This window comes from Aphelocoma coerulescens, chromosome 1, assembly GCF_041296385.1.
Source record: "Aphelocoma coerulescens isolate FSJ_1873_10779 chromosome 1, UR_Acoe_1.0, whole genome shotgun sequence".
NCBI lineage: Eukaryota > Metazoa > Chordata > Aves > Passeriformes > Corvidae > Aphelocoma > Aphelocoma coerulescens.
This window is the reverse complement of record NC_091013.1, coordinates 104,399,835-104,417,797: the sequence shown is the minus strand read 5'-3', so window position 1 is coordinate 104,417,797 and position 17,963 is coordinate 104,399,835. Positions and strand designations below refer to the sequence as shown.

At 38.1% G+C, this 17,963-nt stretch overlaps 1 long non-coding RNA gene across 4 annotated transcripts; it reads left to right on the top strand.

Moving 5' to 3' along the window:
- The first annotated feature begins 273 nt into the window (after nucleotides 1-273).
- Nucleotides 274-8,933, top strand: LOC138113878 (uncharacterized). Of its 4 annotated transcripts, XR_011152372.1 has the most exons (5): nucleotides 274-692; nucleotides 1,226-1,345; nucleotides 2,740-2,867; nucleotides 3,955-4,033; nucleotides 8,338-8,933. It is a non-coding gene; the product is annotated as an uncharacterized lncRNA (long non-coding RNA). The 4 variants fall into 4 exon arrangements; XR_011152375.1 differs by lacking the exon at nucleotides 1,226-1,345; XR_011152374.1 differs by lacking the exon at nucleotides 274-692 and having other exon boundaries at nucleotides 1,108-1,345; nucleotides 2,740-2,854.
- Nucleotides 8,934-17,963: the final 9,030 nt, after the last annotated feature.

The window sequence follows — 17,963 nt, the reverse complement described above, 5'->3', positions numbered from 1 at the left end:
AACCCTTTTGGTAGTTTGAAAACAAAGTCCTGAAGCAGTGTGAAATTAACTTATGTGCATAACATTTGAAGTGACGGCACAAATTCCCGCTGGAATGAAGGGCTATTCACTTCAGTGGGAATGGGCAAATAGATTTGTGGCAGAACAATGTGCTTTTCTCAACACTCTCGCCTCCATTCCAATGGATGGGACAGGGCCTCCCTGGCGATCCTTGCACACCACCACCCATTATGACCCTTTCAAATAAAACCACACCAACCCAACCCCAAACAAAACCCGCCTCTTTTTCGTGTGCTTCCAGCTGGGCGAGATGTTTAGCCTGTTATTGCACGGAGTTTCTGCAATTTGCTAACAGGTGGTTGTGCTTCTGCATCGTCCCTCCAGCTGAAGTCAGAGTAATTGTGTCTCTGGGTGTGCCTCAGCAAAACTGCTGCCTGAGGGACTATTTTCTGTGCTGTGAAGAGAAAGGTGCCTGTCCAATTCCTTGTCTAGAAAACAATGGAAAAGCATCTCTGAAGGCTGTGCAGCAGGCATGACTGACAATGGTGCCAGCAAGACTAAAGGACATGGTCTGCATATTTATATGCATGCATTTCCTGACCCAGTGGTGGACTCCTTGCTCTGATCATCCATGGATGTGTTTGGGAAGGGCTCAGGCAACACCCCACAACACACAGTTTGGCTTACCACTGGTAGAGTATGTTTTTAATACTGTTGGATACTCTTAGGAATTTTTGGAGGAAGGATGCTTTATAACCATGACTATTATCAAGAAATGATTAAAATTAGGAATATATTGTAAGACTGGATTATTCTCATGTTTCCCACTCTTGCATACGGTATAATGAAAAACAATCTGCGTTGTCATCTCATAAAATATCTATCATAATATTTTGATTCCAATTGTAAACAAGCTTAGCCAAGAATAACATACATACAGTTGCATGGTATATGCTATTTTTAAAATCTATTTGCCAATCCTATTAAAGATGACATACTTAAATCTTGTTTCAATCAAAGACTATCCCTTTAAGGAGAAATAGGAGTGTCTGACTCCTTCTGCATTGCAAAGTACAACTAGAAAATTGGTTCTCTTGCTCACAGCGTGGTCAAGCTCTCGATGTGTCTCAGAAAAGTTCCAGACTTCAGGCTTTTTGTCACAAAAGAGTAATGCAGTTACTGACAATAATCACTCTCCAGCACTGTGTTTTATACCCATGATCAGGAGTACATATCATCCAGTCTGCAGTGCAACTGTGATTCCTGTTTTCTCAGCCAAGAGATTTAAAACTCACAGCCAACTAAGTAAATTCCTCGTGCATTTCTGGCAGACAGAAAATAATAGGTGAGGAAATGGTAGACTTTCCAATTAGATCTCTCTCCACTTACCTCATTGACAAAGAGAACAGAAAACTTCAGGATTCCTCTCAGACTCATATTTGCAAGACTATGCTTCCCTGTTTTCTTTCTGCTCTGCTTCCCTTTACTGTAGTCTCTTGCTCTCCTTCTGTATGCTTGCTTTCTTGCCTTTCTTTCTTCCTCTTTAACTATTTATTTATAATTTTATTGAAGTGTGATATTTTATACTAATAAATACAAAGCATCCTTGATTCATACATGTCTGTTTGGACAGATGCACAATTTGCATACCTTTTTCTAAAACTACAGCCTTTCTAGGCACAAGCATTAGGTACCTAAGATGACCAGAAAGAGCACAGGAAGGCAAGAAAGAGAAAAGTGAAGGGAATGGGTGGAGAAGAGAGGAAAAAGAGAGAATGAGCGAGTGAGGGCTTGTTATGGTACTATGACATTTTAAAAGCAGGAGTGTGGTTAGAAGTTAGAAAGAGGGGAAGAAACCCAAAGGACCATACCCTGGTCTGTAGCTGGGGAGTAGCTGGTGCAGCACTAAGTGGTGTCACTCACCCTGGGGCTGCTCCCCGGCCAAAGCTATTAGCCAGAAGCTGAGGGTGTTGCCAGTCTGCTTGGTGCCAGTTGGACATCCCTATACTGCAGTTCTCTGCCCTTGGCACTGGTCTTTCCAGTGGCCAAACACGCCTCCAGGCACACCTCCACAGTCTGGCTGACTTCCCTGCAGCAGGGAGAGACACTGGCCTGCCGCTTCATCCAGCCCCTGCGTGGTATACTGTGGAGGAGGGATGATTCTCCAAGATGGTCCTGGTCCAGCTCTGTAAAAGGATTATTGCTGTCTTCACAGAGGTTTCTCTCACAACTAAAGATAACCAAAATCAGTCTTCTTTTCTACAGTGTCAAAAAGGAGAAATATGACTTCCAAAAAAAGAAATATATCTCTCAATGAGCTCACAATTTTATAGTGCATACCTACATTTTGCAATGATATTTTCATTATGCCAATTCACTGACATGATCTCAGCCCCAGCAGGAGGTTAGTTCCTGATTCAAGGAAAAGGAAAAGGCAGTTTTAACATTCATTTTAATGCGAACATTTATTCATTTTTAGTATCTGTGCTGTTACACTAGCTTCACTTAATTATGGGAGTAGAAGCAGGTTTAGAATTCCCTGGAGGAGCTTGCTCTTTTTTCTTCTTAGACTTACTCTCTTCATCTTCTCAACTGCTCCTCCCTTAGTCTTTTCATTTTCCTTGAGAGTGCTTATTCTTATCCTTAGAAATGAGCACATCTTGGCAAGAAGTTAACTACTAAAAATGGTGTAAACTTTGTTTTTCTTTTTCCCTCATCTTTTCCTCTGTGGGTTGATAGCTAAATGCAGCAGGTTTTCCACAGTGTGATGAGTGGAGTGCATGAACCCAAAGGTTATGCCTGCCTGTGCCTTATGGATACAGCTTGGAGATGTGGTGTTGAAAGATGCATCAAGGTAAAGTCACAAGGTAACTGCAGTAACACACTGTATTCCTGCTGCTTACATCCATGTTTGATACTTGAAACCATCTTAACTTCTGTGAATTCAAAAACCAGCATAAGATTGAAACATAGCATGGTTCAGTCATAAAAGCTCACATTGTTTTCCTGTATGTTTCTTCTGTGTGAAGCCTGTGTACCTTGCATTTTCTATTCTGCCTTTTTTGAGTATCGCTAAAAATTGGTCTTGCCCTGAAACTAAATGAAGGTTTCAGTCTCTGAATGATTTTTGAGCACATTTTATCTCACAGATCAAATATTTTAAAACTTTGAGTGGCAAAGAGGAGTGCATATTAATTTTAGACAGCTTTTAGACTTTACTTTTACACTTTTACATATGTAATTGAATTCTGAATTCCCCCTTCTACTTTCAGCCTGAAAAAGGTAGCCCAGAATGCACCTACACACTTTTTGATCCTTTGAGAAAAAAAAAAACTGAAGGAACCTTATAAAACTTTAAAAGCAATTCTCTGTGCACGAGTTCTTAATTTCTACACATCTTTTTAATAGACACTGTTAGAAGAACACTGAAAGCCTCAAAAGCTCTGCTTTAACCTGAGATCCATCCCAAGGTGTGTCTTTCCACCAAGAGAAGCAACACTGGTGCACATGAAGGTATCACTGAGGCTGAAGTCTTCATCTACTTAAATATCTTGCTCCTTTTCAATTATTCCCATATACAAGAGAAAGCTGCATTTATGAAGAAGCAAAAAGCCTTATACCTGTAGGGAAAAAAAAGTGCCTTTTTTGATAATAACTGCACCTGAATTTCAATTATCTAACTGTTTTACCTAGAAATCACCTCCTGATCAAAATTGTTATGTAACAAGGACAAAATCTGTGTAGGTTAAGAACACATAATAGTGGATTTTTTCTTCTGTCATCCAGGGAAAAGTGTAATTTCAGTTGTGCCAAAAAAAAAAAATTGCTCAATTTTTTGGCTTTTATACACATTTCTGACCCCTTCAAATTAGATCAGTTTTTAAACAAAAGCATAATTTAGATGTGAAGTATCAGTGTTTCATTTCAGAAATATTTACTGTTTCCTTGTTGCAGTCCTCCAGAATGAGACATTCTGCAAGTTTCTGGAAGCTGTCCCAAATTCACAAATGTTTTCAGATTCTGCAAAAATGAGGTTTGGATTTGTAATATTTTAGCTGGTGGGGGTGGAGGGTGGAGTAAGGGTACACCTACACCTTATTTAAGTGCTCACAAGGCCTGAGCTTTTTTTCCCTTAATTTATAGCAATCCACTCAGAAAGGATTAAATCATCCAAATCAGCCCATCCTGTAACAGAAATACAAAAGGCCTCTTTTCCACTTACATGAAATATATCAGTTTAAAGGAATATTCTATATGAGGTGTATAGTAACTGAAACACCTGACATTCTTCAAATGTCATCCTTTATCAGACATGATCAAGAAGGAATAGAGGCTTGTCTGGTAAAATACAGTCATATGTGACTTTAGGAAAGAGAAGAACCCTGTTAAAAGAGAACTCTCTCTAAGTGACATGTAGATGTAAATACCTTGAGAAACACAGGCTGTAAAACATATTTCTCCTGCCCACAAACTCACACCTGCTAATGCCTCATAAAATTAGTTGCATCCTCAATACTAACCTTCAGCAGCAAGTTTTAAGGCCTAATTATATATTTAATTATCTATGTTTTCTCAGTTCCTTTACATCCAAGCACATTCAACAGCATGTCATATGGGATCAATTCTTCAACAGTGATTTTATTATAGTTTCTATATAATGTCACTTTGGTATATCCACCCTGTTCCCACCCCTGAGCATATGGTGTCTCTTTTTTTCATACATCTGAATTAGAGAAAAGTACCAACATTTAATATGAATCTCTTGGTTTTCGATGTTTTCCAGTCACAGAGTTATTTGCAAATGTTTTTAACATCAATTTCACTTCTACACCACAAGTGTTTTGTTAACATCTGTCCTGCATCAGATGATCAGTTTTATTTAGTGATTTATTTATGTATCTACATTTTGATGTGAAAACATAGTCGTCACTCTTGGGTTTTAATCTGCGGAAGGGATGGAGCAGAATGAAATGCAGTCAGTCACGCTTTGCACTTGAAAGGAATAACGCCATTATTTCTTTGTTTTCTGCTGTAATCCTAGGTATAATGGGCAGAATGGCAAAAATAAATTGGGGTCTTTGTTGCAATTCTCCCTCTCCCAGCCAGAGCAATGCTTTCTCTCACGTATGTCGTCTATCAAATGTTTAAGAATCTTTTTTGCACCAGCTGCTATGCTGTTTCACTTTTTACTTCAGCTAAGCTCTCTAAACAGTTTGATGAGCATGAAAAATGATGCCAACCTGACAAATCCTGTTTTTCAGATTTTTCTCCTGAAGTTACTTGATTGTGAAACACCACGATGGTGGCTGTATTCACTTTTGGGGCAATGAGAGCTGTCAGCCCTGCTATCATCGATCATAGAATCACAGAAAGGTTTAGTTGTAAAAAATCTTACAGATCATCTAGTTCCAATCCCCCTGCCATGGGCAGAGACATCTAGAATGACAAATCTGAGAAAAGCCATTACCTCATGGCTTTGCAGGGCATGGGACTTCGTGGATTTTTTTCTGATAGTTTATTTTTTACCTGCTTATGATTATATGATCACAAAAACTTGTTAATATCTACAGTTCTGTTGTGTAAATGATTTCATGTGGTTCAGGAAGGGCAGCATCCGGTTCATGAACTGCATTTTCAGGGAAGATTGCATGTTCCACTATAGACTACTGCCACTAGGCTTGAGTGGGCTGGATATTTAACTTACTCATTTCAAATTGCAATTATTATTTTATGTTACTTCTAGCAATTCTTTTTTTTTTAATCAGTTATGATCTTCCTCTGCTGGCAATCAATTGAGTGAAACTCACAGTAAATAAAATGGGAAGTACAGAGAAGTAACAGACAGTCCTGGTCATCCTGAACCCCTGACACCCCAAGTCTGACTCTTTTGAACGTACCAGAAATGGATGGTTTGTCATGAGCTGTATAATGGTGCAATGCTTTTATTAGCATGGGGTTTAAATAAACTACATAAATAGTTGTGGTTATATCAGTAACAGAATGATTCTAACAGATCTTGTTGGGGAGAGGAGGTGTTCAAGCATAAATGCCAACAGCCCCCAAAACCATGTAGATATTCAATGAGAAACCAAGCACATTTTCACCAGGACAGAAGAGTTTCATATTTTGATAGCACAAAATGTATAGACAATTGTCATCAAATTTCCAAGCATTCCTGGCTGACTCTGATCTAAAATACTCAGTCTAAGACCTGACAGCCATCTTTAGCTGCATTGTTTGTTGGTTGTATCACTTTAATTTCCCGTGAGGCACCTCCATCAAGGTCGTAAGTTCTCAGAAAGGCAAATGAATAAAAAAGTTTCTCCAAAGTCAGACTGATTTGTATTATGATTGATAATATTCTTATTAATAATCTTAGAAATGAGATTCTTAGAATCATAGAATTCCAGCTTGGAAAGGACATCAAGGATCATACGGTCCAATCTTTTCTGGGAAAAGCATGGTGTGGAAAAGATGGCCCAGCTGAATCTTAAAAGTTTCCAGTGTTGGGGATTCCCTGGCGGGATCGCAGTGGCTGATTATTCTCTTTGTGAAAAATTTTCCTCTGTGTCTAATCAGGAGTAACTTGTACCCATAAGGAGCCCATGAGGAGAGAAAACAAGTGAGGCACTAATCAATAACTTCACTTGTAAGGATGTGAACCCTACATGAGAACTGGGGTGTTAGAACTCTGGCCAAAAAGGTGATTTTGGTGCACTGCTCAGTCAATAAAGAGAAGACATTGTGCCCTCCCCTGTATGTGTGGAAAATAGGATAAATTATGTACTGTGCAACTCCTTTCCAGGAGAAAAAAATGCTGGAGTTCTTAATTTTGGTGTATTATGAGCAGAGCTCTATGCCATTAAATATTTATATGTCTCTGACCAGTAATACATAAGTATGTCTTTTAGAAGTTAAGGTCACAGAGGTAGAAGACAGACAGTAATTTATGGTTTTCTAGTTATATGTTACCAGAGGAACATTTCTTGTGTTCTAAGCAAAATAGAATTATAGTTGCAATCCAGTCATCATTCTCATATGTTGCATCTTTCTACCTGTGTATAAATATATTTATCTAAATAGGTGTGTTAGATGCAACTTGTCTTATGAGTAACCTGATCCTGCAAAGACTTATGCATGTGCTTTATTTTTTATGCCTGATATGACCAAGACAACATCTCTGGCACATGTAGAATTCAGTGTGTGTGTTAACCTTAACAAGTACAGAAGCGCTGATCTGACTTGATTACAGTGAGTTGGGAAATTACACCAAAATCACTTTTTATAATCAGAAAATGTAGGTGAATTGAAATCAGATTTTTTCACAAGGGAGTATATACTATTTCCAAAAAGGCTGGAATTTCTGGTGACCGTCAGAAGCTCCAGGACTAAAAGTTATCTGAAACATGTAAACCCCTATTTACCAAATCATACTTACTACGTTAAACGTCTTCAGTAGACAGAGAAGACAGCGTGGGCCCTGATAAAGAAAGAAGTCACTAAAGTACTGATGCAGGGATATGTATTTGAGACTCAAATGCAGACTGTAACTTAGGGAAGAGAGGAACCTTAGCCTGGGAGATGAAAAATTGTTTTACATGAGGTGCTAGAAAGCTTTTAGATATAGCTATAGACCACTCACAACTGTTAAATGCAGACAGGTTGGAAAATGCCTACTGGATTACTTTCATGAAACAGAAATATTGTTTCTTATTCAGCTGTTATGACTATGTCTATTGTTCCTGCTCCATTTTGCAGAGAATATTTTTACATCCTTTATTGTTATAACAGCAGGGAGAGGTAATTTTTTTTTCAATTACTGTGAAAGTCACTGAAAGTACAGTTTTAAAGTGACCGAAATTGTTCACACCAATGAATGTAATTTGGCAAATAATTACAGCTGAAAAATATGGAAGCAGTGTAAAAAGATCTGAAATGTTTCATTTTAAAATCACCAACTGCTTATTTTGACATATTTTAATGAATCATTTTGGGTTTCTTCTTTCAAACAACATTTTTTTATTGGCAAGTGGTCTATATTTTTTAAAGACAAAATAATTAGAGGTACATAATCTGAGAACAAAAAGCAGCATTTCAATGAAAAATACACAGAATAAGTCCATTTCTGTTTCAATGTAGGAGATTTTTTTCTATATTTTTATTGAAATTATTGAACTAAATAGAATCATGATTTGCTCTGCTATATTAGTAATAATTGTAGGTGTCAATAACCCAATGTATGCACATCAGTTTAGACCCAATTACATTTTGGAAGAAAAAAACCACCTCATAAATGTGTGACAATGCAATTAATTTTTTTTTTTTCAATGTTCACAGGTAACATAATGGACTAGAGGTGACTAGACCATGGGTGAATGTATGACCAGAATAACCAGGTCCTCAGAACTGAAGTATGTTAGAGCAAGGAATGAGGCCAGGACTGCAGATAGTCCTGGCTTAATTCAAACTGTCCTTTGAAAGATGTACAGGGTATGACCAGGCAGCTTTGCAGAAAAAACCTGCCGTGGTAAGAAGCTCATCAAGAGCCCACATAATTCATTGAAAAACTGACTTAAGGCCATCCTGCATAGACAGATATGAGGGGAGGCATGCTTTATTTCCTGAAGTCTTAGAGATCTGCTGAAGAAGCAGAATGGGACAGCTACAGGAGCAGAAAGCTCATGGCACTCAGAAGTGAATATCTGGAAGACGTGTTTGGAACACACCAGACGCCAACTTCAGAGCTTTGGCATGGAAGTGGAACACGCAGGGCTCATAAAATGGGCAGAGAAGAGTTAAGACACATGGCACAATTCCAGAGTGTACAAGTGTTAACTATTAAAAGAGCTGAGCTGATGCAAAAAACAAAAAGGATTTGGACCATGTTCTTTCACTTATTTTTTTCTGAACTGATGTAAAGTTGATCCAGTAAAACCCCACCAAGCATCTGTCAGCTCCTGGGTGCAGCACAGAAATCCTCAGTACAAAATTCTCCTCATGAAATGATGGGGTTCAGGCCTTTGTACACAAGACCTGTGATCTACCAGTCAGTTAAGAGCCACCCCACTGCAAAGTTTAAACCTTTTCTCCTATATTACAGCAACACTGTAGTGATTTTGTAACTGCTTATGCAAGTACCTCTGTAAGTTAAAATGGCTCTATATCCCCTTAGCTTACCACTAGTGAATTAAAGTTTGCATGTGCCAACTTTTTTACATTTGTGTGAAAGAACAAGAGGGGAAAACTGAAGGGATTAGTCTTAATACCTTAGAGCTAAATAAATATTTACTGAGTTTGATTCTGCCATCATTTCATAGCCAATGTTAAGTACAAGGTGACTGCAGGACTGCTGAAAATGTACAAACCACATTAATCTGCTGGTTTTTCCCTCATTTTGAAATGTATCATAGAATCCAATTTCATGGCACGTTTTGGTTTTATATATATCCCTTCCCAGGTGAAATAGCCATTTTTTGTCACCTATGACACTTTCATTTCTCATATACACTTCTAAAATGCAAGGCTCTGTTTCCACACTTAGATTTGCCTTTATGCTAAACTATGGCAGAGATTTACTGCTGCAGCAGCTACTTCTTGACTCTATCAGGCAGCCAGCTATTTTCTACAAAATCCTCCCTGTTATAGGATTCCAGACTACCCATAGATCACTCCAAACAGGAATGTGAGCATTCAAAACCAAATCTACTGCTAACAAAAAGAACTTTGTTGCTCTCTATGGAAAATTCAGCTGAAAGTTAATCAGATTCATTCAGAGTAGACAACTAGTGATATTAAAATACCCATGTAGGTGCAAATGTGTAACTTTCTGATATTTTATATGAGCAAAAATTCATGGGAGTAATTAAAAAAATAGAACAATGATTCCTGTTTGCCTCCATGTAGAGTAACTATAATTCACAGAATTTGCAGCTGTACGTGAAGATGACAAATTCACGCGTTGTAAAGTGTAGCACCTTCTGCTGACTAGCTTCAGATATTTGCTGAAGAGAGGTTCATGCCACTCTCCTCCTTTTGGCTCCAGACCGTTTCCAAAGTCAGCTGAAGGCTTTAAACATAATCCTCAGGGTAATTACTGGATGGAGCCCCAGCAACACAACAGATCTAGTTTCAGCCTCTGAATGGCTGAGACAGATTCTTCTTCCTGGAGAGAAGCACAGCACAGAGCTAGGGAAACTGCACTTGCCCACTCATGGACTGCATCTCTATAGCACATCCAGCTGCCACTAGGAAAGCTTGTAAAGGTGCTTGACAATGCAGCCACAGTTTATGGCTAATTGCCTGTCAGGTGGTTGCGGCCGCCTCCCTTGAACGTATATTACATGGCTTTGTGGAAGTCATGTAACAATTGATAACTTCTTAAAAAGTTTAGTAATTTAACAAGGAGTGCCCCCCTTCTCCTGGCATAACCCTCCAGAATAAAAATTTTGCAGCAGGATAGGGAAAACTCAGCTAAGGTGATTAAACTTTCACATGGATTGTACATAAAGACTGAGGCTCAGGATGAACCTGTGGACACCTAGAGGACCTGTCTTTTACAAGGTGTTCTTTGACTTAAAAAACATAGAGTAATCTGATGAAAAGTAAGTTTATTATTTCCATTCTGGATTTCCTTCAAAGATGGTGTAGATGAAAAGGCATCTTTGTGGTGCAGTGCATCTCATCCTAAAGTGGACAATAAAGTAGATGAACATACCTTTAAAAGTGTCTGCTTCTAACTTTGAACAATTAGAAAACCAGAACTAACTAGCTCAGGTGCAATCATTGACATGATAAACAAGTAAATTAGGGAAAGGGAAGTCTTATGAATATATTCATCATAATTTGTGCAAATCATTTAAATGTGAAGTTTGCACCTGAGTAGACTTTATGTGACTGGAGACAACCTCAGTGTCCTCTGCACAGGCATGAAAAGGAAATTGAAAAGTGTGGGGGCATCCTTTAACCAGAAGTGGGCTGTAGTTTACAGGACAAAGGGAAGAGATGCTGCACCCTGTCTGACTACCCATTACAGCCCTCTCTCGTCACTGCTGGGTCCGTGCATTGTCTGCTGTGCTGTAATGCCAGTTGTTGGCAGCATGCTGTAACCAGCCCAGACTCAGAACAGCTGCAGAAGGGAAGGTGCAGGATTTCTTACCATCTGTGCCCCAGTGCTGAATCTTTGATCCACTCCTTAGTGGAGTACCAAGTCCACTAATTGCCAGAAGCAACTCCTGTTTTCCCACATGCACAAGCAATACAGTAGCTCTACCTTTTGGAAGTTCTGGATCTCCTTACTTATTTCTGCTTATCTGAAGTTGTCTTATTCCTGTCAGTTTTTTTTCTTATTTTTTACTGTCCCATAAGAACACAAACACTATTAGCATACAGGGAAAATATTGAGAGCAACAATTTCATGGCATACACAAGAAGTGAGGAAGAGCCTGTGTTGAAACCTTGGAGGCTCTAGTTCCATCAGCCTTCTTTCCATACTGAGGTTTTTTCTGACATGAATCCCAAGCATAACTATGCATATGCAGGTCTAGTATATGCCTCTTTTAATGTGACACATATTCAGGGGTGTCAGGCTCTAAAGGACACAGAGGCTCGTTTGGATGTTGGTATAATGTTGTGTGCTGTTACTCTTCTCTCCGTGTGTATGAGGACATAAGCATACACGTGCACGTGAGTTCACGCCTAAAAGCACTCTTTTCTGAGATTTACCCTTGACTAATTATAAAAAATGGTGCTACAAACCCATTTTCCCCTCTAAGGCTTCTCCCTTCAGAGGCATCCATCTCAAATGGGAAATCTGGATGGTATTTTCTCTGTTTTCTGGCACCCCAGTAGGGAAGTAATTTTCAAAACATACTATTACATTTTTAATCCACATGACAAACCCTTTAGTTCCACTGAAGGATAAAGTTTGGGAGAGATTGACATTTTGGAGACCTATGCATACTGACATACAATCAAAGTAATTTTTTACTGACCTCCTACTGATTTCTTTTCCAGCTTAATGCCATGCACTAAAACTTCAGTCATGACACTGAGTTGTATCTTCTGAACCTGGGCCATGTAAGACTTGTCAGGTCATTATGAAAATTTCTTACCCATATCAAACAATAGCAGTTCAGTGTCAACTGACTCCACTGGCTGTTTTAACATCTTTTCTGTACTTTCCAGAGGAAACATTTTCACCATTTTACCACAAATAAGATTAATATTGAGATGGCCAATGATATGTCTTGATATTTTGATAGAGTGCAGATACTTTCTGTTGAAGAAGAAAAACTACCTACCAAAATAAATAACAGGAAGCAAAATAATAGTTAAGAAATATTACCAAGCTACAATCAAGCATGGTGATATTTCACAGGTGATCACGAGACTTCTTCAAAATTATGACGTCAACTTAAACAAGTGAAGGTGGGGGTGTTTGGAAGGGGTATCATGGCTGAAATATTTTAAAGGAATGAAAATTAATACCCCAATTGAAAATTTGAGAGGAGTTAATGGAAACATATTTTTCTAAAATAGGGTTTGACCAGAATATTGAAATTTATAAGTGTGACTTATTCATTAAGCACTTTTATGATCATTAATGACCAGAAGCTTGATTTCTTTGGATAAGCTTGTCTGGAAAACATAGCAAGTTAAGCAGAGATGATCTCCTGTTGCCATGATAGAGTTAATTAAATACTGTCTCAGAAAGATGTCTTGGTTGAACATCTTATAATTACCTAAATATTCTCTAACATGTTTTATCCTGTTACTAGTTATGGTTACTGCTTACTCAGGAACCTAAAAGATAGGCCAATTAAAAAAAATAGAGAATACTGATGTATAAAAAAATGCCATAGTCCCTCCAGAGTTCAAGCTAAATCAGTATCTTGACAAGGTGCATTAAAATGTTATGTTCATCACCCACAAATGCTTGTTTTCATTATTTCCATTTAGGTCATCACTTCTCACATATAACAGGTAAAAATCTTTATTGTCTAAGTGATAGTCACTTTAAATAGAAACATTTTTTAAAATACTTCCTACTGTTCAGGGTAATGATGGTAAAGAACTGCAATCTGCCACACAGGGATGCTAAGTGAAAATAAGAGAGTATTCTAGTCATAAATATTATGGTGAATACCTCTGTAAAACTGAGTCTTATTTGTGTTTCTCATTATGAAGAAATGTGTGACAAAATTACAAAATGACCAGTTTGAAAAATGAAATTCGGTGTCTACTCCTGCTTAATACTCATATGTATTAGAGAAAGAATTGTACTTCAAGAGTACAGTTTATGTTCCTTTTGCAATTCTTGTGCAAAAAAAGCCATTGTAGTCACTAGACCTTCAGTATTAGAATTACTCTGGATGTTCAGACCTCTGAAACCAAATTGATATAACTCTGAAGCCACATCAGTACTAAACATGATCTCTTCCTCAGATATAATAAGCCCTATCCAGACTGTAATTTACATTGCCATTACTATCAGTTATACAACAGCTATGTCCAGGATTTCAGAACAAGTGTAGGAAATATAAGTGCACACTCAAGCACTCTATATAAAACATTCTATAATCTTGCCATTCACTAAGACCCCAGAGATGTACAATGCAGCTTATATAGTGTGCAGCAGTGATGATATTGGCAATGTTTCCTGCATCATGGAAGCATGCACCATCCTTTGAAATTCTCCTAGGGGACATAAATTTGGTAGTCAAGCAAAACATCAAAAATCTAGGATGTGAGCCCTATAACAGACCATGTTTTTGAAGTAGTCCGACAGCTTTATATAGTCAAAGAAAAGACAGTGCCCCCCACCCTTTCTGATTATCATTTGAATGATCTTTGTTACAGAACTGGTGCCTACAGAAAGTAAACCTCATAGGTAAATTATCTGCTAGATGAAAGTCACTTCTGTTCACCATTCAGTGTATTGTGACTGGATTTTCTTGATGGAACCTCCTTTCCCACCTTTCTGTAGGAAACAGGATTGAAGGGAGGACAAAGTGGCCCAACATACAAGAAAAAGTAAAAGAGTATAAGAAAAAACAATTTCTCTTTAAGTTTTTCTGTACTAGATGTCAGGGAGAGGGAGTCTGCATATGGTGTACATACTCACATTTATTTATGCAAATAATGATGTAACTTGAGATTTCTCTTTCACCTAGTAATATTTGTATGTAATTCTCACATTTTCAGTATCCATGCCATTGTAATAATTTGCTAATTTGTACTCAGTCTCTGAGTCACTTCATTACATCTTACTGAAAAACATGACTGACCCATGTTTGCATTTCCATGACTGAAATAGCTTTGGAATTTGCATGCAGGCTTCTCATTGTCTTTGCTTGCTTTTGTCTTCTCAGGCTCCTAGTAAACGAGATTTTTGTAAACTGCTCGTGGTTTCTTCCGTGCCTGTGCAACATTGTGCCAATATCACTCGAAAATTACAGACAACTTTAGTGAATGCATACGTACAGGCTGCTAGGAATTTCTGATCTTTGTCTTCTGTTGCAACATGAGCCTGTACAAGTTTGTCTGACATGTGAACTGTGCAAAATCTTTTCTGAGCTTTTTTTAAGCTCTGGTTTTGTCCATGGGAATGCACGGCATTTTATTACTTCAAATCTGAAGATCTTTGTTGTAATGAGGACAGAAAAGCAGAAACCAAAAGCTTAGTGAAAGAATTTTAGTTAAGACAACTAGCTAGCTAGGACTCTGATCTCCTTGGCTTATAGCAATTGTGAATATAAAACATATAATAAGAAAATACTTTTATTCATAGAATACAAACACTAAAAGTCATTGGTGTTTTCCTGATATTATATTTGTTCATTCCAGCAAACTTCATCTGGTTACTTGAGGAGATTTAATAAATGATGAATATAATTTCTTTATAGCTGGACAAATGCAGATATGTAGAAAGTAAAATATTGACAATTCAAGTGACTTCTTCTGTGACTATGTTGTTGATAGCTAGGTTGAGCTAAGAATCACTTCCAATAGGTTTGTATTTTAAGTGAATGCATCCCATCATATGGTGCTGGCAATTAGCAGAAACAAGAAGCTGATGTCAAGCTTTGTGAAATCACACACGACATTGTACTCAGACTAATGTACTGTTCAGGAGGTGATTGCTGAAAGAGGAAGGAATGGAGTTATTCCCCAATAACTATATCAGGAATAATTCTATCCAATTCCTGTGACAATTATTCTTCCTTTTTTTTTTTTGCTTTCAACGATTTATTTTTTTAGCTAACCCCAGAGTAAAATATCACTAATCATCCTGGGAAACTATTGGACATTCTAATGAATATTTACATTCATGTAAAAAGACACAGCTGTCTGAATACCTATGGTTAAGACTTTGTTGTTTTGATACAAATCAATAATATAATTTTGAATAGGGAGTGGCTTTTGGCAACATGTAATTTACATGAGCCACTTTAACATTAAAACAAGATATCTGATTCTGTGAGCTGCAGGTCGTTTCCACTGAGGAACTGAATATTGTACATTCGTGTGTTGATCAGTTAATATTGAGAATGTTCAAGGATTTGCAGAATGTGGTTCTAAGGAGAGAGGTTCATATTATTTTCCCTCTCACTACATCTTTCCTCTCACGTTAGAAGATGACTATCCCAAAGAACATTTACTGGAATATCTACTAGATGAATTATATCATTGCTGATAGCTTTCAGTGAACATTGCTGTTGTAAGTAAAAATCCTCTAAAGCTAGGATAAAAGCTTTGAAGATAAGAAAGATTACCATGGGAATGTCATTATTTGGAGAGAAAGAAGTAAATGCACTCCCATAAAAACCTTTAATGATTGTTTTACATAAATGCATATCAAAAGCAAATGTGCCAGGATCAGTAGGCACTCAGGTTTTTTTTTTTTGTTTGTTTTTGTTTTTGGGGTTTTTTGGGTTTTTTTTTGGTTTTTATTTGATTTGGGCTCATATACCAATTTAGTCACCTCAATTTAGATTCTCATTTCGTATAAAACAGGGCAGTTTTGCTAGAATAAATGATACTACATTGAAATATATAGAAAATGCCTTCTCTCCTCCCTTCCCCTCATTTGCCATCCCTTCTCCATCCATCCCTATTTCCTCTTGCCTTCTTTAACATTTCCTTCCTTTTCTCTTCCCTTCCTCTCCTTGCTCTCCCTCTCCCTCTCCCTCTCCCTCTCCCTCTCCCTCTCCCTCTCCCTCTCCCCTCTTCCTCTCCCTCTCATCCCCTCAGACTATTTTCTGGTTGACTTTTTGGAAATGTATTCATTATGAAATACGAGTATCAAGAGTAATAGACTTTATAGGATATTGTAATTCTCAAATATGAAGAAGCTAACTTCATACTAATAAATTATATCTCCAGTAGAAGAATGAAGACTGAATCTGAGCTTTCTTTCAGCCTGGCTGAGAGTTGGAAGATTCAGTGTGTTTTAATTAAAGCAGCCTAATATAAGTCCAGATCATGCTCTCAATTCTTTCTTTTCTCAGAGCAGAGGAAATAACAGGTGTGCTAGAACTGCTGTCTTCCCTTCAAACTACAAAAGTCAGAAACCACATTCCAACTTACAGCTCAAAGTTCAGTTCCCCACAGCTACCTAGAAGGGGGGCAGGCGAATATCTGAGTGATTCGCTTTGGCTGATAAAATTCTTTGCAAGTGAGACATTCTAATACAGACAATTGTTTATCACCAAGAGCAGGTAAATTATTCCACATTTTTCCCTCCCATACAGGACAACTAGGTGTGACAAGAGCTATGAGACTTAATTTGTGAGTTATAAATAGGGAAAGCAAGCTTATTCTTTAGTTATAATTATGGTGCAGCTGGGTAACAGGGTGCCTGTGTGCACACCAAATCATGGATTTCTTGAGGGCTTCAAGAATATCCCAACTGTCTCCGCATGGATGAGATCATGGACAAGCTTGAAACAATGGACCAGACTGAAACTAAATGATTAACTGGACCTTCATAATGCAATAGTTGACTGTTACCAGAGCCCACCTGGTGGGAATTGTGGACTGATCTAGAAATTTTCACTGATGAAACTCCTGCTCATGTCTAGTCTAATTTCTGTGCCTAAATGTCTTAATTGACATCCTGGCTACAGTGTACCAATACATCCCTGTTGCTGAAGTGATTGAATTGTACATAGATAAAACATTTGTAAATAGACAATAGAAACCATTCCTCCAGAAATGGCCATTAGGAAATATCTTGTGTCTGTAGCTATGATATTTAAGAAATGTTTTATATGTAGGGTGTATAAGTAGCAATGACTTATGCATGTGCTGTGCTGGTCATGCAGTGCCATGGCCTGCTGGATTATAAGAACTGAGCAAAACTGTGGATTTAGGGGTCTGTCCTGACCCAGAGAAAGATGACACTGCAAGGACCCTTGCAACAGACACCCCCATTGCCACTGGCCAGTGACTGATTTTCCTGCTTGGTAGATTTGATTGCCCATGCAAACCCAGCCTTACGCCAAAGTCCCAGTAAATAATTTTTCTTTTTAGCAAGAAAAGCTCTGCTTGTGCATTAGCCAGGAACTGACTAAAGAAAAAAAAAGCTGATTTCCTGAAGTCCTCTGGCCAGTGAAGAATAATAAACCTGAAATAAGAATGGCTTCCAGCCACATGGAACAAAGTGAGCAATCTTAGGTCAGAGTTCCTCTGCTGCTTCCCTGCTGGCTCAGCTGGTTCCCTTCTCCCTCCCCTCTCACTGCTGCTTGCTTTTCCAGAGACTGCTGGGTTTCAATAAACCCATCCTGCAGATCCTCCAGCTTGCCCGCTGGTGTGACTTTGGAACCATCTGAAAGAGATCTGATTTGATTATGCAGGATCCACTGGCCTGTAAATCTTAACTTTGACCACTAAACCACTTCCCCAACTTAGTATATTCTTAGCCACTTTGATCTTCGTAGACTTGGAAAACCTTTACTTGAAGA